The sequence below is a fragment of the Ovis canadensis genome, chromosome 3, assembly GCF_042477335.2.
Source record: "Ovis canadensis isolate MfBH-ARS-UI-01 breed Bighorn chromosome 3, ARS-UI_OviCan_v2, whole genome shotgun sequence".
Classification (NCBI taxonomy): domain Eukaryota; kingdom Metazoa; phylum Chordata; class Mammalia; order Artiodactyla; family Bovidae; genus Ovis; species Ovis canadensis.
Genome location: NC_091247.1, coordinates 180673556 through 180698153, shown reverse-complemented (window position 1 = coordinate 180698153; position 24598 = coordinate 180673556).

Sequence of the window (24598 nt, the reverse complement as noted above, 5' to 3'; positions counted from 1 at the left end):
TTCCTGGTCTCAGCTATTATATGCCTGAAAAACCGGGGTGTTGGGAAAGGAAGGAAGGGGTGGTTGGAGGAATATGATGGGCCATGTGGATCACAGGGAGGTATGGAGACCCTTGTGGAGAATGCGTGAGACCATGAGCTTTGGAGCTTGACTGCCCAACTTCAATTCATGGCTGTCACTGTTTATGTGATTTTGGTAAGTTCATGACCTCTAAAGTACAGAGAAGAGCAGTGGGAATCTAAATAAATCAAGGCATGAAGAGATCCTGGGATAAAGCAAGCATACTATGAATATTACATATTACTCTGTCAAGGAGTGTGAATTATTTCCTAAAGACAATTTTAGGGCAGGGGTTGGCCAACTATGACCAGAGGGCCAAATCTGACCTGAAACTTGTTTTTGTTAATAAAATTTTATTGGAACATATTCATGACCATTCATTTATATATAGACTAGGACTGATTTCATGCTATGGATGGCAGTATTAAGTTGTAACAACAGAGACTATATGTCCTGCAAAGCCTATCATATCATAGCAATCTGGCCCTTTACAAAGAAGATTGCTGAGCCCTGTTACAGTGAAGCATGCAACGCTACCTTTACTTCTGCATCCAAAGAGATCAGGAGTCAAAATTCAGGCTTTCTGCTCACCACCTTTGGGAAATCGGCTGAGCGACAGCTTTTTAAAGTATCATTTTACTTCAACTGCAAAATTAGGAATGGTAATGCCTCTTTCAAGGGAGGTTGTAAGGATTAGATATAGTAGAGATGAACCACCTTGCCCTCAGCAGGTACTCAATAAATAGAACCTGTCCCTTTCCTTATTGTTAAATGATTTTAAGCAAAGATTGGTATAATTGGATGTGCATTTAGAAAAATGTCTTGGAGGTTGTATTAGTTGGCTAGGGCTACTGTAATAAGGTACCCTAAACTGGGTAGATTAAATAACAGAACCTTATCTCAAAGTCTGGAGGTTGGGAGTCCGAGATTAAGGTGTCAGTGGAGTTGGTTCCTGCTGAGGATATGAGAGGGGATCTGCTCTGTACCTTTCCCTAGCTTCCTACTGATTGTCTGGTAGTCTTTGGTGTTCTTTGGTTTATAGAAACATCACTGCCCCTTTGCTTGCATCTTCACATGACCTTCTCCCTGTGTGTGTTTCTGGCTCTGTGTCCAAATTGCCCTCTTTTCAGCAGAATGCAGTCATATTGAATTCGGACTTGCCTTAATGACTCACCTTAGCTTGATCATCTACAAAGTCCCTATTTTCCAAAGAAGGCCACATATATAAGTCCTTGGTAGAGAAAGGGCAACCCACTCCAGTATTCTTGCCTGGAGAATTCCATGGATAGAGGAGCCTGGTGGGCTACAGTCCATGAGGTTGCAAGAGCCAGACACAACTTAGTGACTAAACCACCACCACCACCACAAGTCCTTGGTGGGTGTTTAGGACTTCAACCTATTTTGAGAAGCCATAATTCAGTTCAACAGAGGATGTGAAAATTTATTTTGATGTTAGCCTCCATAAGGAGGCTCTTCAGATGACCAAGTAAATCAGAGGTGGATGACCAATTAAGTCAGAGGCTCTTTGGATTACCAGTTAAGTCAGGCAGGTTTTCTGACTTACTTGGTCATCCAAGTAACCATGAATAGAATGGAAAATCTTCAGGAATTAGGATTGAGATAGAACTTGGTGGCTAAATATGGAGGAGAGAAGGAAGAGTTGAGACTGGTATTGAGACTTCTTGCTTGGCCAAAGGTTGAGTAGTTGAGGACAGTGTTGAAATTGGGAGGAGGGTAAAGGATGGTGAGTTGGTTAAATAGGAGAGTGGTTCTATGGAGATCAGAGGAGGGAGTTTCAGTGAAAAGTGAAAAAGGGAAAACAACATGGGTTGAACATGCCGTGTGCCACATATCGTTCTGGGTACACATGGTAACTTATTGAGGGGTGGCATGATTAATATTTCTTGATGGTGAGATTAAGTTGCCCAGAGTGGACAGGCTTTGGGGAACACTGGATGTTGGGAGACTGGCTGGACATTTTCTGACATCACAGCCCTGAACTTCTCTTTATTAATCATATTTCGGCATTAACCCTACTTGCCTCTCAACAAATGTCATTCTGCACTTGTCAGGAACTGTCTCATTCCTGCCCAATGCTTCCTGTTCTGCCAGGTGATCACACCTGCTGGAATCAGGCCAGCCCCACATGGTGATTGGTTTCTGCCCAGACAGAGAACGTACTGAAGTCTTCCTGGCTAGGAACACATTTTTCTTAAAAAAAAAAAATCTATCTCTTATTTCTCAGTATCCCTATTTGTATAAGTCCAGATTAAATGCAACGAAGTGGATCTGTTATACATATACATATATATACTCTTTTCAAGATTCTTTTTCCACATAGGTCTTGACAGAATATTGAGAAGAATTCCCTGTACAGAAGAAACAACACAGCATTGTAAATCGACATTGTAAAACTATGCTCCAAAAAATTTTAGAAAATAATAGTCCATCAAAAAAAAAAAAAAAGATTAAATGAGACAATGCAGGCCAAGCCTGAGCACAAACCTGGGCATGTTATAAGCACTGACTGCATATTATCTCTTCTTTTCGTTATTTTCTTATTGCTATTTCTGGTGCTCGTGTCTGTCCTCTTTGCTCTGGGTCTTCCAACACTACTATTGGAATTATCTTCCCTAAAATTCAAATCTGACTCAGGGACTTTTCTGCTTCTGTTTGCTCCCCAATGCTCAAGGAAGAAGATTCAATGAGCTTAGCTTGGTAACCACCTCTCTCTCCAATCTCATTAGAAGAAACAGAAAATATTAGTCACCTAGTCATGTCCAGCTCTTTGTGACCCCATAGACTGTAGCTCTCCAGATTCTCCAGGCAAGAATACTAGAGTGAGTTGCCATTTCCTTCTCCAGGGGATCTCTCCGACCCAGGGATTGAATCTGGGTCCCCTGCATTGCAGGTACATTCTTTACCATCTGAGCCAACAGGGAAGTCCATCACCTAGATGCATCTCCTCAGACTCTGCTCTACCCCTATAGCACATCTGACAGTTCTTGGCTAGATCAAGTCTTGTCATCTCTCTGTGTCCTCTCTTATGCTCACTCCTCTGTTTTCATACCTGGGAAATTCTCAGACGTTCTTCAAGACTCAGACCAACTATGGCCCATCAACCCTCAGGGTCACCCTCAGGTACTCTCAGGCAGAGTGATATTCTCCACTTTCTATAGTTCACAGTTCTTTGTCCCCATCACTGAGACACTAGCCACATGCCAGTGTAATACTCTGGTTATTCATCTGAAACCGGCAACTTGGGTATAGGATAGATATTTCTCTGCTCGGCGAGTCTTTAAGATTCCTTGTGATTGATGCAGGTGTATGTGGCTCTCCTTTCTGTTGTGAATTCTGTTCAGTCCTACTTTCATGTATTTATTCATAAGAAATGGGTATCACTGATGAATAAAAGAAACACATGCTCTGTCCCCGTGAGGTCCATAACCTAATTTCTTATCCATCTCTCACATGATTCAACAACAAAAACAATATTCCATTTTTGCTTTGGGGAGTTTGTATTACCAAAACAATGGTTTTCCCATTCACTTTTCCAAATGTGAAACTATAATATTGAATTTAATTTTCCCCTTCACTTATATGCTATTATTGAAGTTTTGATCTAAAAAGCAAAGCCAAGTATGTATCTATAATCTAAAAATCTAACAAGCCTCTGTCCCACTCTTCCCCACCTGAGTGCCAATCCTTAAACTTTTTTTTTTAGCTATTTCATATTGTTTTTCTAAGTGTTGTGTTTATATTGCTATTCTTTTTTTTATGTTGCTATTCTTGACATAATTTTAGATATTGCCTTTGTTGTTGCTGTTGTTCAGTCAATAAGTCATGTTCAACTCTTTGTGACCCCATGAACCACAGCACTCCAGGCCTCCTGTCGCTGACCATCTCCCAGAGTTTGCTCAAATTCATGTCCATTGACTCAGTGATGTCATCCAACCATCTTATCCTCTGTCTTCCCCTTCTCCTCCTGCCCTCAATCTTTCCCACTATCAGGGTCTTTTCCATTGAATTGGCTCATCTCATCAAGTGGCCAAAGTTTTGGAGCTTCAGCATCAGTCTTTCCAATGAATACCTGGGTTGATTTCCTTTAGAATTGACTGGTTTGACCTCCTTGCTATCCAAAAGACTCTCAAGAGTCTTCTTCAGCATCACAATTCAAAAGCATTAATTCTTTGGCACTCAAGCCTTCTTTACGGTCCAACTCTCACCTTAACTTTCTATTAAGGAAGATGAAAATTTAGCATTCTTACTCCATCCTAGGGCTTCCCTTGTAGCTCAGTCAGTAAAGAATCTGCCTGCAGTGCAGGAGACCCAGGATCAGTACCTGGGTTGGGAAGATCCCCTGGAGAAGGAAATGGCGACCCACTCCAATATCCTTGCCTGGAAAATCTCATGGACAGAGGAGCCTGGTGGGCTGCAGTCCATGGGGTCGAAAGAGTTGGGCACAGCTAAGTAACTAACATTCCATCCTCTGCCTTCCTTTTCCCTTGCTCCTTCCTCTTACGAGACTTGGAGGACAATGTGTGCTAACTCAGAGTACTCAGTATTTACACATTTGCCAGACATTAAGCTCAACTCCAAATCCACCTTCTGCTACTCTTCTCTGTGACGCTGGTGCTGGGACTTCATTACATTTTCTCCTCTACCAGGAACTTCACAGAGAAGACTGGAAGACCAAAGGAAGGAAGAATTTCTCATTTCTTCCTGTTCCTGTCAAAGTCACCCTGGCACTTGGTTTTAGCCTCTATCTTCTTTTAGCCTCAGGCTACTCACCCTTTCAGAGCTCTAGTAAGAGCTAGCACAACCTCTTTCCCCAACTCTGTGGAGAGCTTCTTCCGATCTTGCTTTGTAAGCCCAACCTCTTGACTACTTAGTTGGCCAGCACTATTTACTACAACGTACATATTTTTTTTTTTTTTGCAGCAAATGACTTGAGAGGCCACCTTTATCCTATGCAGAATTTCAAAAGCAGTTAGGTCCATTTCTGGATTTTCAATCTTATTCCATTGGTCTGTCAGTTCATGTGTCAATCTTGTATTTGTTTGTCTCTTTTAAAAAATCATACTGGCTTTATAGCATGTTTCATCACCTGGTCGGGTTAGTTTCCCTTGTTGTTTTCCTTTTTTAGTGTTCCCTGGCTCTTCTTCCATGTTCCTTTTTCCATGTGAACTTTCCTAGTCCTACAGGTATGGATGATTCTGATAAGATTAGTAATGAAGAATTACAGTCTTCTGAGTCATTCTGCCACACTCCTGCTATAAGTGGCACACAATAGAAGTCCCTCCTTGTGATGAAAGCTACTTATCAAAGGATTCACACAGCTGGGATCTATGCTGCCCTATTCCGCTGTTCAGGTCTACGGCATACAACTCACCAATGCAATGATAGCTTCAGCAAAGCATGGCTTTTAACGACAAATCACAGCCATTTGACAAGGAAAGGTGCTGATAATTTTAAATGGCTACTGGAATCCCAAAACAAACAGGGTAAACCTTTAGCTTAAAAAAAAAATCACATTCAGGTTCAAGAAGCAAGTTATGTACTAGCAGAACTTATTGCCATCTAAAGGAAAGTCACACTGTGGGTAAGAACCTAACAATGCTAGAAAAAAAAATGAAATGAATAAAATGGTAGAAAGAGACACAGGCAGAGAAATGGAAACATTCCGCTTTCAAAACATTTGATTAATCATTGTATGGACAACACCTTATGTGATGATGCAAAGGATTGTCTCATAAACCGAGAAACAATAGTTTTTATATCTAAGCTGATGAGTGAACAGATTTCACCAGTAGATGTCTTGATGTGGGGTTTGTAAGTGATGGTAAATTTCAGGAAAACTTTTTCTGTTACCAAAAATGATTGTCTGAAACAATTGCAAAACCATCTATATTTAAACACTTTGTCTTTTTATCTAGAAAGACCAAGTCTGTCTTGGAACAACTGCATTGGTGGCTGTACTGATGGAGGATCGCTAGCAGTTGGCCTCATGAGATGTTTCTTCATACAGAAATTTGGTGACTTTGCAGAGGGATTCTTCTTAATAGGAGTTTGAGCTGAAAAATGAATGGCAGAGGTACTTTCAGGAGAATCGTTGGCCAAATTTGCTAAAATCTTTGAAAGTGAAAGGTAAGCTGCAAAAATCAGCCTACCTTGGGAACAGATTGTCTCTGCAAGGCCTTTGGAAGAATGTTTTGACTTTAAGACTGAGATTCTCGGTAAGAAATAATGTTGCAAGAGGAACTTTAGACAGGTGTCCCCTAGTGCTTAGGTTTGTGAAAGAGAAAGGCTGGCAGCGTACAAGCCTTGTCATCAACCAATTGAAAGAGCTTCGGGACCAAGCAGGAGTCTTTCCCCTCCCTTTTGACACCTGTGTCTGCCAGCAAGAGGGATCCTTTCCCTGAATCTTCTGCTCTGTAGGAGAATTTAACTTTGAGAGAAGAGGAACAACTCTGTGAGGGGCAGTCAGACAGTATGTTTGAAATGAGATTTACTGACCTGTCCCTCACAAGTCCTGGTTTCTGTCAAGAGGAGAATCCAGCTTTGCATAGGAAATCAAGGGCCATTTTTGTCCAGCTTTCAGCTTTGTACATGTATGAGCAAGCTTTGCTGTGTTTAACATGCAACCAAGACCCCAGACAGAAATGATCTCACTTTGGGTAGAAGATCTGTATGTACTGATCTCAGGTTTGATCAAGAATTTAGTATTCATGCTGTAAGAAAATTATTTTATTTTAAGCATAACATTTTTATGCCTGTGCTCAGTTGCTCAGTCATGTCCAACTTTTTTTGATCCTTTGGACTGTAACCCCCCAGGTTCCTCTGTCCATGAGATTTTTCAGGCAGGAGTATTGGAATGGGTTTCCATTTCCTTGTCCAGGGGATCTTCCTGACCCAGGGATAGAACCCACGTCTACTGAGACTGTCTCCTGCATTGCAGGAGGATTCTTTACCACTGAATCACCAGGGAAGCCACGGGCCTATAGAAACCAATAGACATCTATAGTTATGTTGGAACAGCTAGGCCTATAGTTAAATTTGATGATACTAACAAGACCATGTTTTTTAAGGTCTTGTATAAATTATCTTAGGCTATATTTTTATTCATATAGCTTTGGTTTCTGATTCCAGTGGCTTTACTATTCAACACCATCATGTTTTAAATAGCATTTAAAAATGGACAAACTTTATTTAGATTAAACATATCAAACCTATCTTTAGGAAAATTAAATTCTTATTTTATCTTTAGCCAATTAGTTAGCTGTGTTCTCCTTATAAGTTTTAAAAATATATGAAAAGAAAGGGTTCCCATTTGGCACTAGTGATAAAGAATCCACCTGCCAATGCAGGAAGTGCAAAGATGCAGGTTTGATCCCTGGGTCGGGAAGATCCCCTGGAAAAGGAAATGGCAACCCACTCCAGTATTCTTGCCTGGAGAATTCCATGGACAGAGGAGCCTGGTGGGCTGCAGTCCACGGAGATGCAAAGAGTCAGACATGACTGAGCACATGAAAAGAAAAGATATATTTTAAGTAATGGTGAATGTTTTTAGCTATTTTTTTTCAACAAAGTTTGACTTAAGAGTAAGTCTGAGTTTTAAATAAGGGAAAAAACTATTCTTGCATAGGCCATATACCATGTACCAGATCTCATTAGCATCTTGTATGGTAGAAATGTAAGCTCTTTTTACACAAGTTAAAAAGGATTAAATAGAAAATTAAAGATGAGACTGCCTGGTTCAGGTTCACCAGTGACCCACTCTGTGTTGCCTGTCCTGGGTACCTGATGAGGTAGGGGACCCTAGTGTCTAAGGCTCCTGTTACATGAATGTTCAGTCAGCCCCATTTTTAGCCTAGATTTACTTCCCATCTCCTATACTATCTGCTTCTCCTCTTCCTGAGACTTTCCAGGGATGCCCATCTTGAATTACCTTGCCTCTCATTGGCTGCTGCCTCTGCTATACTTGGTCTTCATAATTCAGCCTGGGTGGGTAGAGAATCTCCATCCAGGACCGGGAGATGTGCGATCACTCAGTGGCTCTCTTTTATTGGGCCACTGTTGGCCTTCAGCTCTCTCCTCAAGCTCCTCCTGTTGCTTCTTTTCTCAGACTTTGCCCTCTCTCAGCTTCCTAGCTTCATACCACCCCTTTCCCATCCCAGCCAATGTCCTGTCATTTATTTCTGGAGTGCCTTATCTTATTTGAAGATGAGCCAGGTCCCTTCCACCCCTGAGTTCTTATTTGCCTCTTGTCCCATTGTGAGCCTTGGGTAAGATATGTTAACAGACAGTGACTCACAACCCAACCCAACACATTAACATAGTCACTAGAGCCACTTAAGAGGAAAGATAGGAATGCACTGGGGGCTTCGAGGTGGCCCTAGTGGTAAAGAACTCACCTGCCAGTGTAGGAGACGTAAGAGATGCAAGTTCGATCCCTGGGTTGGGAAGATCCCCTGGAGGAGGGCATGGCAACCCACTCCAGTATTCTTGCCTGGAGAATCCCATGAACAGAGGAGTCTAGGGGGCTACAGTCCACAGGGCCACACAGTCCGACACAACTGAAGCGACTTAGCAAGCATGCAGGAATTCACTGATTCCAGATGGTGTGGCTCATCTAATCAGGATGACTCCCTTTAGGTGGTGGTAGAGATGGTAGCAGACTGACCAGTCACTAGTTCCTCATACAGAGTGTTCAGACCTTCCCATACCTCTATGAAGTGGGTGTTCTCCATTTTACAGAAGAGGAAATGGAAGCTCAGAGGTTCTGGTTGACCTGCCTCAGGTCACAGTAGGTACAGACAAAGCTGGGAGGGAAATGCGCCTGATGTCTAAGTCCATGTTTCACGCTGCCAGTTGCTTTTTAAGAAACTTTTTATTTTATATTGTGGAGTATAGCCAATGGACAATGTTGTGATATGTTCAGGTGAACAGGGAGGGACTCAGTCATACATGTACATGTTTCCATTCTCTCCCAAACTCCCCTCCCATCCAGGCTGCCACAAAACAGTGAGCAGAGCTGCCTGTGCTCTGCAGTAGGCCCTTGTTGGTTATCCGTTTTAACTGCTGCACATGTAGCAATGTGTACCTGTCCATCCTAAATTCCCTGACTATCCCTTCCCCTCAGCAACCATAAATTCCTTCTCTAAGTCTGTGAGTCTCTGATTTTTAGCTCTTTTCTGAGCCGTTTCAAGAGAGAAGAGGGAGATTTTTGCCCACCTGTCTATTTAGTTTTTGAACAACTATTTCTACTTAGGGTTTCTGAACATTGCCAGCAATTTCTGTTTCCAAATGTATTGAGTTAAATCATTCCTTTAGAGATGCAGTGTGTTGGCTCATGCATGGATTGGTTGCCAGTTCCCTCATCTCTGCCAAACCCTTCCCTGGTATCCAATAAGCAAGAGCTGCCAGTGTTTGTAATGTGCATGGACCTAATTAGTAGCTTTAATCAATCAGTACATCAAGTGCTTTCCCTCCTTTGCGCTTGGGACTACCAAACGTGCTCACAGCATGCTTCTCACTGATGCATGGTAGTGCTGCTCACTGAGGTGGAGCCCAGCTGGAGCTCCTCTTCTGCACACCTGCCCAGGCCACGTGGTCCATGGATTCTGGCTGGGATGTTTGTGTTGGTCAGAGGAGCCCAGACATTCTCTTTGTTATCCTCTGGGTCATGTGATTCTAGAGTGTTTGTCTCAGATAATGTGTTCTGGTTTCAAAGGGGAAAGGTCTCAGGCTAATTGGTGAAATTCTCAAGCCAAACATTGTACTAGCTGTTTTCACATACATTATCTCATCTAATTCTTACAGCGATCCAAGAGAGAGGCAGCATCAGCTTATTTATTCTCTCATATTCATTCATGGATGGATAACATGGAAAGCACAGTATGTTCTGAGTCTGTATGAGGTTGGCAGATGCTGTGGGTACAAGGGGGCAAGTAAGGAAGGGATAGATTCTGTCCTCAAACATATAGTTCAAGGAAATCACAAACATTGAAACAAACAATTACAAGTACAGTATGTGTTGTTATGCCAACAAGTGTGGTTAGTATTACCATTGCAGTCTACAGGCTCTTACTCTGCATAAAAGAGCTCAGGCCCTCTGAATCCTATTACCTGCATTTTTCAGTTAGTTCTTTAATATCCTATGAGGTTTGCAATAACAAAATCCTAGTTTCCCTTGAGGCAAAGAAACTGAGGGAGTTAAAGTAACTTGTTCAAGTTCCCATTAACAGAGTTGTTTTTAGGGTTAAAGGAGAAACTTGGAATGAGGATGACAGACAGTGCAGGAAGGGGCCAGACTCCCTGGTTTCACATTCAAACTGTACTTTTTATTAGCTGCTTCATCTGGGAGCAATCACTTCATCTCATTGGGTCTCAGTTTACTCCCTCTGTAAAATGGGGATAATAGTAGTGCCTACTCATGGTTATTATTCACACGTTACAGATGAGGAAATTGAAGCAGAGATATTAAGTCAGGGACTCAAAGTCAGTGGAAAAACCAGGACTCAGTCCAAGTCAATCTACTTGCAAACTTATGATTTTGCTGTCATTGCTACCGAGATTTCCAAAAGTCAAATATTTTCCAGGCAACCTAGAATATCAAGTTGATTCCCGGATCCCTTGTGATGGTGTCAAGCAGGGTAAAATGCCAAAGTATGCACAATCCTTTTTGAGAGATGCCCTCAGGTCTCCATCTGTTGATATCTGACTCTGGATGCATGTCCAGAGCCTATTCTATGAGCACCACTTTTGAGTAAGAGGAATGTGCTTAAATATAAGCCGTGGTATGCAAAAGTGAAATGGCAAGGAAAAAAAAATGGACTGGTTCAACGCAGAGAAGGCTCATGAGACTGTGTGCATATGTGACTGGGTGTTTGGTTGGGGTGTGGTGATTTCCTTTGTGGAGGGGGCGTCTCTTTGGGAGAAATGGGACCCCATTTCTGCCAGAAATAAAAGGAGGAGGAGCAACTCTATGCAAAGGGAACCCTGCTGAGAAGGGCTACACCTCCATTAAAGGTATCTTTCTGGAGTAACCTATGTTCAGAGGTGGGCTTGCCAAGAGTGCTTGTTCTCAGAGGTCGTCTGTATGCAGGAAGCCTGGTGTTTCTTCTGGGACCCACACACACACAGGCGTGCACATGCATTCTGGCTGGTTCTGGCTCACAGGCTGTCAGCACACCGCCTGCCTCTGTTTCCGCGACAGCTGATAACCCCCATTAACATCTCCCTGCAGATCCTGGCAGCCTCACAAAGAGTCCTCACCTCTGGGCAGATCATTCCAAAACATTCCTTCACCCTTTTTCCCCCAACTACCATCTTATTAGGACCAAGCATGTTTTCCCTTTTACCTCCCACATACATCTTCTTGCCAGGCCTCTTGTTTTTCTTCTGTGCAGGTTTATAAAGAGGATCAAGGAAAACCTCTATCCTCACCAAGTCCTGTGAGAGGACTTGCTTCTAAGGGACATCTCATGCTTTGCTTTCCGTCCACCCCCTCCTACTCTGTACCTCATGGATTACAAATGTAAACCCGCTGTATACGAGTCTTTCTTTTACCCAGTCGCCAAATTTGGGTTTTTCCTCCTCCTGCATCTCTCAGAATTACCCTTTTCTCTTCACCTGTCAGCACACCCCAACTCTGACCACCATAGCATTTTGCCAGGACTTTGTCCGTAACCTCTGAAACCTTCCCCCTGGTCTCCCTGACTTTTCTCTTTCCCCACTCAAATCCTCTCCCTACAGCGATCTTTCTAAAATGCAAATCTGATCCTCTAGTCCTGTGTTGCAAGTGTAAGTTTTTAAACACTCTCCGGTACATCCAAGACTGAAGAGCAGATCTGGGTCATGGTGGATGCTCTGTAGAAACTTTAAATAGAGTTAATAGAATTAAATAGAGTTAATAGAATTTAATAGAATTAAATAGAGTTACATCTTCATGTTAATCCAGATGAAATATCCATTCAGAGGACTAAAAAAATGGCCTTGTCTTGTGAACTTTATTCTTTTTCTACGTCTCACCTTTATACTCAACTGAAGTCCTTTCTTTTAGAGACAATTTTTTTGTGTGTGTTCAGGGACTTCAGGGGGTTCTTATAGGGAAAAAGTCATTTCATATTCCAATAAGAAATGGAATGGGGCTTCCCTGGTGGCTCAGTGGTAAAGGATCTGCCTGCCAATGAAAGAGATATGGGTTTGATCCTTGATCTGGGAAGATCCCACGTGCCGTGAAGCAACTAAGCCCCTGCACCACACCTCCTGAGCCTGTGGCTCTAGAGCCCACGAGCTGTGACTACTGAAGCCCCCATACCCTACAGCCCATGTTCTTCAACAGGAGAAGCCGCCACAATGAGAAGCCCATACCCGCCAACTGGTAAGTGGCCCTGCTCTCCACAACTAGAGAAAGGCCTGCTGCTGCTGCTAAGTCGCTTCAGTCATGTCCAACTCTGTGCGACCCCATAGACGGCAGCCCGCCAGGCTCCCCCATCCCTGGGATTCTCCAGGCAAGAACACTGGAGTGGGGTTGCCATTTCCTTTCCAATGCATAAAAAGTGAAAGTGAAGTTGCTCAGTCGTGTCCGACTCTTAGCGACCCCATGGACTACAGCCCACCAGGCTCCTCCATCCATGGGATTTTCCAGGCAAGAGTACTGGAGTGGGGTGCCATTGCCTTCTCCAAGAGAAAGGACTTCTCAGCAATAAATAAATAATTTTTTTGAAAGAAATGGAATGGTAGAACTGGTAGGGACATTTGAAACCATGCTTTTAGTTTCAATATGTTCTATGGCATATTTGAGTCCCTGATAATTTTACTCACAGGCAAATGTTTACAAGATTCAAACAGGTATATCAGCTTCCATCGATATGGAAACTGAATCTCAACAAAGGGCACAGTTTTCCACATGTGAATGAGGACAACATACATGAGAACACAAAGAACAATTTTGAGTTTAATTTCTTGGTATAGCTTCCTCATGAAACATCTTGGAGATCAACTAATGTGACACGTAAGAGATGAGACACTAGTGTGGAGGAAGGATGTGAGCGGCCCTAGGTTACGAGGACAGTGGGTGACAGAGCAAGGATTTGCAATCTCGTCTTCTAGTTCAAAGCATGAGCACACAGCCCTCGGAGTCACCCGCACTGAACGATAATCTTTACCTCCCTCAGATGAAGTCCGCACCTGGGTGATAGTGGGGCTGGAGAGGAAGAAACTGGTACTCTCAAATTGAGAGATCTACAAGCAAAGGTTCAGAGCACAGTGAAAGAGACATCTCCCAAAGTAGCAGACTAGAGATTGTTCCAAGAGTCTGAATAACAGACCTGAGGCAGAAAGCATCTGCTACTGAGAAAATGAATGTCTTTTGGAACTAATGCAAATGTTGGATTTATTCCCTCTTTTTTAAAATTGGAGTATAACTACTTTACAATGTTGTGTTAGTTTCTGCTGTACAACAAGGTGAACCAGCTGTATGTATGCACATTTCCCCCCTCTCTTGGACCTCTCTTCCACCACGCTCCTCAGCCCACCCTTCTAGGTCATCACAGCACAGAGCTGAGCTCCCTGCGCTGTATGGCAGCTTCCCATTTCACCCATGGCAGTGTATATACGTCAGTCCCCATCTCCCAGTTCATGCCGCCCTCCCCTTCTCCCACCGTGGCCGCACGTGCATTCTCTACGTCTGCGTCTCTACTCCTGCCCAGCAAATAGTTTCATCTGTACTGTTTTTGAAGATTCCACATACATGCATTAACATACAATATTTGTTTTTCTCTTTCTGACTTACTTCACTCTTCACTCTGCATGACAGACTTCAGGTCCAACCACATTTCTATAATTTGCCTCCTGATTGAAGGGAAATGTCTTATTGTGACAGCTGAATCATTTCTGCTGCTGCAGTGATGGAATCACATAGGCAGCCGGATGGAAGGGACAAAGCTTACCGTGTGCTGGTGAATGCTATTGTGCCCAGCTTCGAATCATGGAAGCACATAACTCTGACGATAGCATAATTCACTTGAAGCATTTGTTTATGGCTCTTTATCTTCTGGAATGCTAAGTAAATCACAGGGACTTATTTTCACTAAATGCAACTCAGTGTAAATAAGTTTTCACCTTGTGGTTTTCATTTGGGCTGTTCAAATTGGACCAATTTCATTATTGACTTTTGTCCTTTTTCTGTACATAGTTCCATTAATTTCCCCAAAGACATTTTTCTTGATGTCTTGCCTTCCTAAGCTTTGTTGGAGTAGGGGAGGGTAAAGGAGTTGTTGACATATCACAGAAGTTTTGAGTTTTTTCGGTTTGGTCAGTTCATCAGTAAATTTATTTTTTCCTTACTAGATCAATATTTTCCTCATTGTTTTCTTCTAGTATGTAGGTATGGAAATAACCTTTGGACCTCTAGATGTGTTCAATGACAATATGAAATTGTACTAAGGAACCTTTTATACTTTCAATATATACTCACTCTGTAGATATTTTGAACAATGAACTACATAGCATTGTTACTATGTGTTCATATAATACTTATCCCATGAGGGGCTTCCCAGGTGGTTTGATAGTAAAGAATCAGCCTGGCAATGTAGGAGTCACAGGAAATGCAGGTTCAATCCCTGGGTCTGGAAGATCCCCTGAAGCGGGGAACGGCAACCCACTCCAGTGTTTTTGCCTGGAGGATCTCATGGACAGAGGGACCTGGTGGCCTACAGTCCATAGCATTGCAAAGAGTCAGACACAAGAGAATGAGCACGTTAAGATCCCACGAGGGGGTCTTTAAAAACTGATTTCCTGGTCAAATAAGTTTGATTCTTGTCTGAGAAGATCACAACACATCTGAACCTAATGTAAAATTTGAGACGTCTCAGAGTAAAGAAATCAGTTTAATTTCTTGTTGGCTGTCAATCTTGTCCTTAGAAATGCCATGTTGTTGGCTATCTCCAAATATCCTTGAATGTCAGGCCTTTCTGGCTGCCAGCCCAGCCTTACTGATCATTTCTGGAGCTCTATTTACATGGTTTCCAAAGTTAAGCACTGCCTCCTGACCTCTGCCATCTCATTGCTACTCGGAAACTCCTACCACTCGCTCAGCCTCCAGAGGAAAGCCATGACTGAGCACCTGAAGAACGCTTCTGTTCTCCTGACTAACACAACCCTGTCACCTTGGTAAACAGAATGTTCTCTGGGCCTCTCTGAGAGGGAAAGACAGCTTATCTCTTATCCCAGTCTTATCCCAAGGACCCCCACTAGTATACCTGCTTTCATGGGCTTTTTGATCTCTTCTTCCACAATCTAGACAGCTGATCTAGTTTCAGTATCATTTACTACTAAATGTTGCTTCTTCAAGTTTCCAAGATACACCTCCACAGAATATCAGACTAGTCCCCAGGCCAGTTAGTTAAACAACAATCAGCATATCCCAACAATCACTGGGGATTTATGTTGTAGAGAGTACCCAGATCCTGAAAAACTCTCCCTTAACCAATTTTCTATGTTGTTCTTCTTGACCCAATACCTTTCTGACCCATTTCTGGCATTTCTCCCAGTTCCTACTGGCTCCTTTGTCCGCATGTGATGTTGAGTTGGTATGAAGTCCCTTCTCTAGGCCCAGTACTTCCTCAGCTGATTCAAACTGAGGTTTGCCCATAAGGATGGGCTGGTGACCAGGAAGGAAAGTAGGTCTAAATCCTGAGGAGGGTGAGCATTGCCTCCTTTGAGGCTTATGTGCTATCATCACGTGAGGCTGGGTGGGGAGAGGAGGGTCTAAGGAGGGGTTGCAGCTCACTCCCGCAAGGTGCAGAGGTTCAAGGACAACTGGTAGCTCAAGATTCTCCAGCACGTCTCCCCAGACACCCTCATCCCAGACTCAGCCTCCCACCTCTCTGTCAGGGAAGAGCTTCAGCATTAGAAGACTTTCTAAGACTTAGAATTCAAACTTCTCTGAAGTTCTACTGCTTTTACAAAAAAGTTTGAGCCTGGTGTTTGGCTCAGTTGGTTCTCTGGGTTACAGGATAAATACTGTCAAGCTTGAATTTCAAACTTTGCTTTGAATTGATGAGCCATTAATCTGAGCCTATGATGTTCTTTCTTCAGTGTATAAAGGGCACTTAGAAACAACTACCCACTATCACTATCTCAATATTCACTGTTTCCCTTATACCTTTCCTTTGTAGAGGTATTGTGCATGTTAGTGCATCTTCTTACACCTGTATTCTATCGAAGTTCAGGGAAATCTTAGCATTTACTGGTTACAGTATGCTGAGGACCACAAATTTCCACTGACCAGCAGAGGTTGCAGAGGTGGGGGTTGGCCTCATCGCCAGCTGCTATGAGGTGGGGGATTCAACTCCAGAACACTTAGAGGCACCTTCCTAGGATAACCCTAAGTAATAACTGCCTCATGTTAGACTGTTCAAAACAGAGTTCTAAGACGGAGATGCCTTTACATGTGGTTTACTGAGGCAGCTCTCTTTGGAGAAATTTGTAAGAAAGAGAGAAGAAACTTTACAAAGATACAGGTTCAGCTGAAACCTAGCCTCTGTTGAATCCCATGGGGAATTCTATTGCATGAAACATGCTACAGAGGTAGGTTACCGAACCAAGTTCATTTTGCCTGACACACAGCAAGGCAAAAAGCTGAGATGCTGGTTTGCAGCAAAGAGGAACTTATTCACAAGGCATCCAGACAAGGAGATGGAAGAATGAGTCTCAGTTCTGCCTCCCTAAAGGCAAGGGACTGGGGGCATTTATGGGATAGCCAATAAAGAAGCAGCATGGTCTGAAGCGTGGGGAACGTGGGGAAAGAGAGGCACAATAATCGTTATTCTGTGCAGGTGTAACTAAACTAGAGTTCTCTGCAGGTGCCCAGTTGAAAAGTCCATGGTCCTATCCAGTCTTAACCAGCTCAGCTCAAACTAGATGCTGCTGACTCCAAGTTCCCAGTACATATCTTATTGTTTAGGTCACCTGCTGCTTGGAGGACGTGTGAGTCTTTGTAGCAACAATTAAAACAACCTTGCTTAGTGAAAGCAGATGAATGGACTTGACTAATTTGGGGAGAAATAACAACCTCAGATATGCAGATGATACCACCCTAATGGCAGAAAGTGAAGAGGAACAAAAGAGCCTCCTGATGAAGGTGAAAGAGGAGAATGAAAAAGCTGGCTTAAAACTCAATAGTAAAAAAAAACTAAGATCATGGCATCCGGCCTCATCACTTCATGGCAAATAGAAGGGAAAAAAGTGGAAACAGTGACAGATTTTCTTTTGTAGGGCTCCAAAATCACCGTGGACAGTGACTGCAGCCATGAAATTAAAAGATGCTTGCTCCTTGGAAGGAAAACTATGACAAACTAGAGAGCTTATTGAAAAGCAGAGACATCACTTTGCCAACAAGGTCCCTACTCAAAGTCATGGTTTTTCCAGTAGTCATGTACAGATATGAGAGTTGAATTATAAAGGCTAGGCACTGAAGAATTGATGCTTTTGAATTGTGTTGCTGGAAAAGACTCTTGAGAGTCCCTTGGACTCCAAGGAGGTTATACCAGTCAATCCTAAAGGAAATCAACTCTGAATATTCCATTGTAAGTATGCTAAAGTTCCAATACTCTGGTCACCTGATATGAAGAGCTGACTCATTGGAAAAGACCCTGATGCTGGGAAAGATGGAGGGCAGGAGAAGAGGGTGACAGAGGATGAGATGGTTAGATAGTATCACCAATTCAATGGACATTAATTTAAGCAAACTCTGGGAGTTAGTGAAGAACAGGGAATCCTCGTGTGCTGCAGTCCATGGGGGTCACAAAGAGTTGAACATAACTTAGCAACTAAACAACAGTAATTACCCGTGTTGTCAGTTATCTCATCTTGAATAAGGTGGGATGAGATTTTTATGCCAGAATCAGACACTAATTACCTCCAAGTGACCCTTGGGGAAGGAGGTAAAAATCCCTCTGAAATCTCTATGCAAGAAGCCTCTCTTACGGCTAAAGGAAATTTCTTTTCTGGTAAAGGGTACAGTTGTTTGTTGTTAGTAGCCAGGAGTCAGATAATCTAGGGGATGGATGTACCACACCTGGAAAGGAGATCTGAGGGTAGGAGGCAGGAACAGCATTTATTATAGCAAGGATCTTTGTCGGTATCCTATGGAACTAGGATTCTCTGAAATACATTTTAGGAAACTTTATGGCATATGCCAGCTGCTGGAGGGGAATAGCATGAACAGATCATTGCAATGCATCAGCTTCATCCAGCATTTATTTATTATGGCCTACGAGGGGACAGTGGTTCAGTGGTAAAGAATCTGCCTGCCCATGAAGGAGACCAAGGGTCATACCCTTGGTTCGAGATGATCCCCTGGAGAAGGAAATAGTATCTTGCCTGGGAAAATCCCATGGACTGTGGAGCCTGGTGGGCTATACAGTCCATGGGGTTACAAAGAGCAGGACACGACTTACTGACTGAACAACAATAACAACGAGGTCACAGGTGGGCTAAGTACAGGGGAACAAAACCCTCTTGGTTTATCCAGGACTGGGAGGGTTCCTGGGAGGCAAGCCTTTTAGTTTTAAAACCAGGACAGTCCTCAGAAAACCAGGATAAGTTAGTCATTCTAGCTAGGTGCTGGGAGCAGAAGGTGGAGGAAAAACAGCATTGCCTGCTGTAAGAAACACAGTATCTTCTAAGTTCAATGAGTGAAGTGCCAGGGATTCCTAGGGGAGAGGGCTGCTAAACTTGCCAGAGGGGAGTCATGGAAGAGAATGGGGCTGTGACATTGACTTGTGCTTTTTCAGAACCGCCAGGCTATAACATTTCTCCTGGGCCTGGAGAACCGAACCTGTGCTCTTCTCCCAAGAGCTCATCTTCTTGCCTAAGATCAGCCCAACTCCTGCTTCAGCAAATACAATAATACTCTAAAAGACACAAAGGCAGCAGAAGTGCTCAAATCAGATTGAGCTTGCTTTTGATCTCTTTCAAGGATGGAAGGGGCTATTCTAAATTGTGGGAGGGATATGAAAACAGTACTCACATTCTCTTCTTCATTTACTCACCTGCTATGTGGCAGACAATGTTTTAGCTACTGGGGACACAGCAGCTTAAAAAACCGTTAAAACTTACATCTTTAGACAAAAAATCCTTAAAACTTACATTCTAGTAGCAGAGACAAACGATCATTATGACAGATGGTGATAAATGCTATGGCTTGCAAGAGTGCATGATCAGACATTCAGTTGTGTCTATCCAACTCTTTGTGACCCGATGGACTGTGTAGTCTGCCAGGCTCCTTTGTCCTTGGAATTCCCCAGGCAAGAGTGGGTTGCCGTTTCCTACTCCAGGGAATCTTCCTGACCCAGGAATCTAACCCAGCTCTCCTGTAAGAGCAAATGGATTCTTTACCACTGCACCACCTGGGAAGCCCCAGATACTATGGTGAAAAGCAGAAAAGCATTTAGAAGGCTTATGAAATAACCCACGTGAAAGTAGATGGTGGTTTGCATTGGAGCAATGGCAGTAGATACGGTTAAAGGTATTTGGGTTGCGGAAATCTTTTGAAGGTAGAGTAATCAGGATTGACTAATGGTTTGTGTGAACAGGAGTCAAGGATGACTCCTAAATCTGTGGCCTCAATAATGGAAGAATATTGCCAATTAATGAGATTGAGAGCACTGTGGGAAGAGGAGCTTTAGAAATGGGAAAAGATCAGAAGTTCTGCTAATAGGCCCCCAAGTAAGGAACTTGAGTAGGCAATTGAATATTTGAGGCTGTAGCTCATGTGAGGCCTGAGCAGAATACATAGTTTAGGGGGTCTTCAATTTCTAGGTGATCTTGGAAGCTATAACCCTGTATGAGATCACTAAGGGAGGGGTGAAGAAGAGAAGTAGAGACTTGGGGAATGAAAAAGGTCCAATACAAGAGACTAGGAAGAAGCAACCAACAAAATGAAAGCAAAACCAGGGATGCCTGTTGCTCTGGAAGCCAGGTGAACACATTCTGTCAAAGATGAGGTCATGGTTAGATGCAAGGCAAGTAAGATAAAGACCGAGAATTTACCACTGGGTTTAGGATCATGGAGGTGATTGATAACCTTGACTAATCTGAGTTTTGACCGCTAAAATGGAAAATTATTCCAGATTTTGTTATCCTCTGGGATATCTCCCAACTTTTCTCTGAAAAAATGGCCCAATGTTTCCAAAAGTATGTCAATGTTTAGCTTTTTGATTCTCAGTCAGACCACAAGGGCAGGGATATTATTCATCTCAGTATCTCTGGATCTCTAACACAATGCTTGGTACACAATAGATGTTCAGAAAATATTCAACATATAAATGAAATGGTATGTTATTCAGTACCAGACTCTCCTCCTCGTCCTCTTTCTTTTCCTTATTGTTCTTCTGTCTACTGTCATCTGTTTTGTAAATTTCTACGATTTCTAAGATTTGATCTTTCATAGATCCCCATTTTTGATAAAATGAACAATGAGAGATAAGAAAAACACACAGCAACAATAATAACAGTAATCATTCCCTGGGGGTTGACTGTGTGCCTGACATTAGACCAAACATTTCACAAATGTAACCTTCACAATAAGCTGTGAGGCAGACAGTATTGTTCCAATGTTTCTGTTTTATAGCTTAAAAGAATTGATACTCATGGAGGTTAAGCAACACGCTAGGGTCTTTAGAGTAGTGATTGCTATGTGTTCACTGAAGCCCGTTTGCTTTTCCTTCTGGGCACACAGCTCAATACATTTCTGTCTGTGTGCAATTAGGTGTGGCCACATGACTGAGTCTGCATGTAATGTGGGCACCAGGATAAGCCCCCCTTCCAGGCTTGACCTATAACAACCTTACATGCATAATCCTCTCTTTTTCAACATACAGAAGCCAAATAGAGCAATCTGTGAGACCTGGTGGAGCCACAAGAAGAAAGGAAACTGGACCCCTACTCTGCCAAGTCGACATGAGGCTCTGCAGGAACAGGAAGTCAACTAATTTTGTTAAGCTATTGAGATTTGGGAATTTGTTTGTTACTGCAACTAGGATTATTTACCTTAAATGGTTAAACAACTGGTAAGTCTGAAGGCTTATTTTATGGGGTGGAGGGGTGCAAAATGGGAGGTCACTGGAGCAGGGGACGTCAGGCGTGAATCATAAACACTGTAAAAGACAAGGATTTAAGTGACTTCACAATGCTTTCTGTGTGCTGAGATCTCTAATCTTCTTTTACTTTGACCACGGAATGTGCCAAGAGCTCTCCTTTCCAGGCCAGAGATGGGTGGAGTCTTCTCTGGGGACTCTAACCTCCAGCCAAGAAGAAAGACTGAAAGATACCAACAAAGGGGATTTCCTAACACATGGTTTGGTTGAGTCAATGCTGACAGACTCTACTTCTTGGCTGGGAGCATCCAATAAGGTTTTTCATTTCCCAACTTTTATTCATAATAAGCAACAAGGATTATCAGACATCAGAAAAGGCTCTCACATGAAATACAGAGGCCACAACAAATAAACAGGAAATGCAGTGGAGAGGAAATATAGACTCAAGGGAAATGAAATGCCAAAGTATCTTTTATTAATATTTCTAAGAGAGACAGGATAGCCCAGGAATGAAATGAGGAAAAGATGTTCTAAAACAGAAGAAAATGAGTTTGTAGTAATTGAAAACATGAGGACAGATAAAAATCTCATCATCATTGAAAGATAAATTGGAAGAAAGATCACAAAAGCTTGAGCAAAAAGACAAAGAAATAAAAAATAGAAATTATACCAATATTAAATATTAGAGGATGGGTCCAAAAGGAATTTCAGAAAAATGAAATCTGAAAAAAAAGCCCAGAGGAAGGCTGGAACCAGTTCATAAAATCATTTAAGAGAATTTCCCAGCATTGAAGGGCATGTATTGATTGATCAAAAGTATCACCAAAGTTCACAGAGGTTGGAGTAAAAAATTCACATAAAAGCTTATCAGGAAATTTTTGATTAGTGGAGACATAAAAAGATTCTATGAGTTTATGCAGAGAAAAGACTTCCCCGCTGGCTCAGACAGTAAAGCATCTGCCTACAATGTGGGAGACTCGGGTTTGATCCCTGGGTTGGGAAGATCATCTGGAGAAGGAAATGGCAACCTACTCCAGTACTCTTGCCTAGAAAATCCCATGGACTGAGGAGTGTTGTAGGCTACAGTCCCTGGGGTTGCAAAGAGTTGGACATGACTGAGTGACTTCACTTTCACTTTATGGAGAGAAAAAAACAGATTACATTAGAAAAACTTCAGAGTTTTCAACAGGAGCACCTCCCCAAATTCTAAAGCCTTTGTGAACCTATGGACTGTAGCCTGCCAGGTGCCTCTGTTCATGGGATTCTCCAGGCAAGAACACTGGAGTGGGTTGCTGTGCTCTCCTCCAGGGGATCTTCCCGACCCAGGGACTGAACCAAGGACTGTGTCTTTTATGTCTCCTGCATTGGGAGGCAGGTTCTTTACCACTAGGACCACCTGGGAAACCCGAATAACATCTAACTAACAATTATATACCTGGCCAAATCATTCATTATAATTTGAGGGTGTGTGTGTTACTCACTTCGTTGTGTCCGACTCTTTGCGCCCCCATAGACAGTGGCCCACCAGGCTTCTCAGTCCATGAGATTTCCCAGGCAAGAATACTGGAGTGAGTTGCCATAATTGAGGGTAGAATAACAAATTTTCACATATTTAAGGTCTCAAAATGATCTAAAAAATCAACTGAAGGATGTATTTCAACAAAATCAAAGAAAAACATCAAGAATGAGAAGATGTGGATACAGCAGTGCCAAAAGAAGAGAGAGGTGAGGGGAATTCCTGGAAGGATGATGATGGTCCATCCTGGAATGGCAGCTGTGTCTACACACGACAGGCAACCCACCAGATCTGAGCAGAGACAGACCCACAGGGTGCTGCCAATACCAAATCCCCCGCTAACCCGAGGACAGAATGCCTGGGAGGGTGCCCTGGGCTCTGGACTAGACCTGGCTTCTCTTGACCATACACTGAGTGCCCCCTTGCTCTCTGCCCCATGCCAGGCTGCTTGGATAAGCTGAGAACACTCATGCCACCCCCAGCAGCATTCTGCTTTGACCTGATCTTTTGAGCTGGACGCATACCGTGCCATTCACAGCTACCCACTCTCTCTAACTCTGCCCCTTCCCCACGTCTAGTTCTTGGTCCACACTTGTGTTGCCAGACAAGCTGTCATGTTCTAAGTGAGCTCTATGTTTTGAGGACTCACTTGTGACCTTGCCCAGTCGCTTCTCCCAAAGGGACTCCTGTACAATCTCAGGGAGGCTGGAGCCAGATCGAAATCATCCCCTGGAGACTCAGTTCAGCCTGTCTCCTCCTGTGGGTCTCCATCCAGCAGGGACACATGCAGGTGTGTGCTGCTGCCTGATTTCCAAAACTAAACTTATTATTTGGATCTTCATGCATAGGGGAGCCTATGTTCCTGCTTAATTGCTCAGTCATGTCCAACTCTTGAGACCCCCATGGACTATAGCCTACAAGGCTTCTCTGTCCAGGGGATTTTTCAGGCGAGAATACTGGAGTGGGCTACCATTTCCTCCTCCAGGGGATCTTCCCCACCCAGTGATTGAACCTGCATTTACTGTGTCTCCTGCATTGTAGGCGGATTCTTTACTCACTGAGCCATCAGGGAAACACTGAACCATCAGGAAGCACCAGTGAGAGACCCACCAAAAAAAAAAAAAAAACCAACCCTGGGGAATTATTAACACAGAAGGTAAGATAGTAGTTACTTCTAGATGGGGGTGAAGGGAGAAGCATGTGACTGGGAAGGGACCCACTGGGTATGTAAGGGGCTAGTAGTGTTCTACTTAGTAACTGGATAGTAGTACATGAACACTAAAGTATCATGTAAATGATTCTGTATGGATGCTCTGTTTCCCAATTTTCAAAAGAAATGGTTGAACCAAGCACTTGTCTGTGTTCCTTCCAACACAGATGAGCTCTGATTTTATGCGGCTGAGTAGAATCAATGGAATGAATTCAATGGTACAATTCATTGCAGTCTATGAGCTGGCTCTTGGAGGGGACAGCACTGGTTGGTATGAATGTCTACAGTCCTAGAGGCAAGGCTGGTGAGCTGCTGACAGAAAACAGGGGTCAGAGAAAACCCTGTGAGGCCATTTGATCATAAACTGCTTTCATCCGTGCATTGCTTCCCCTTCACCTGGTCTATTCTCAGCATAATATCCCTAATGGTGCTTTAAGAACTTGAGTTGGATTGTTTCACTCATCTGCTCAAAACTCTACAAAGAGTCCTCCTGTCTTACAGAGCAGAATATGGAAGGAAGCCTATATGATCTGGCCCCATGTCACCTCCACGACCTCCTCCCCAGATATTCCGTCTTCCTCCTGTTCTGACTTAGCCACTCTAATCTGCTACACTTTCACAAAGAGGCCAGGCTTGCCTGCATCTGCCCCAGGGCCTTGGCATGTGCCAGCTTCCTCTGCCTGGTAAGCTCTGCCTACTGAAATC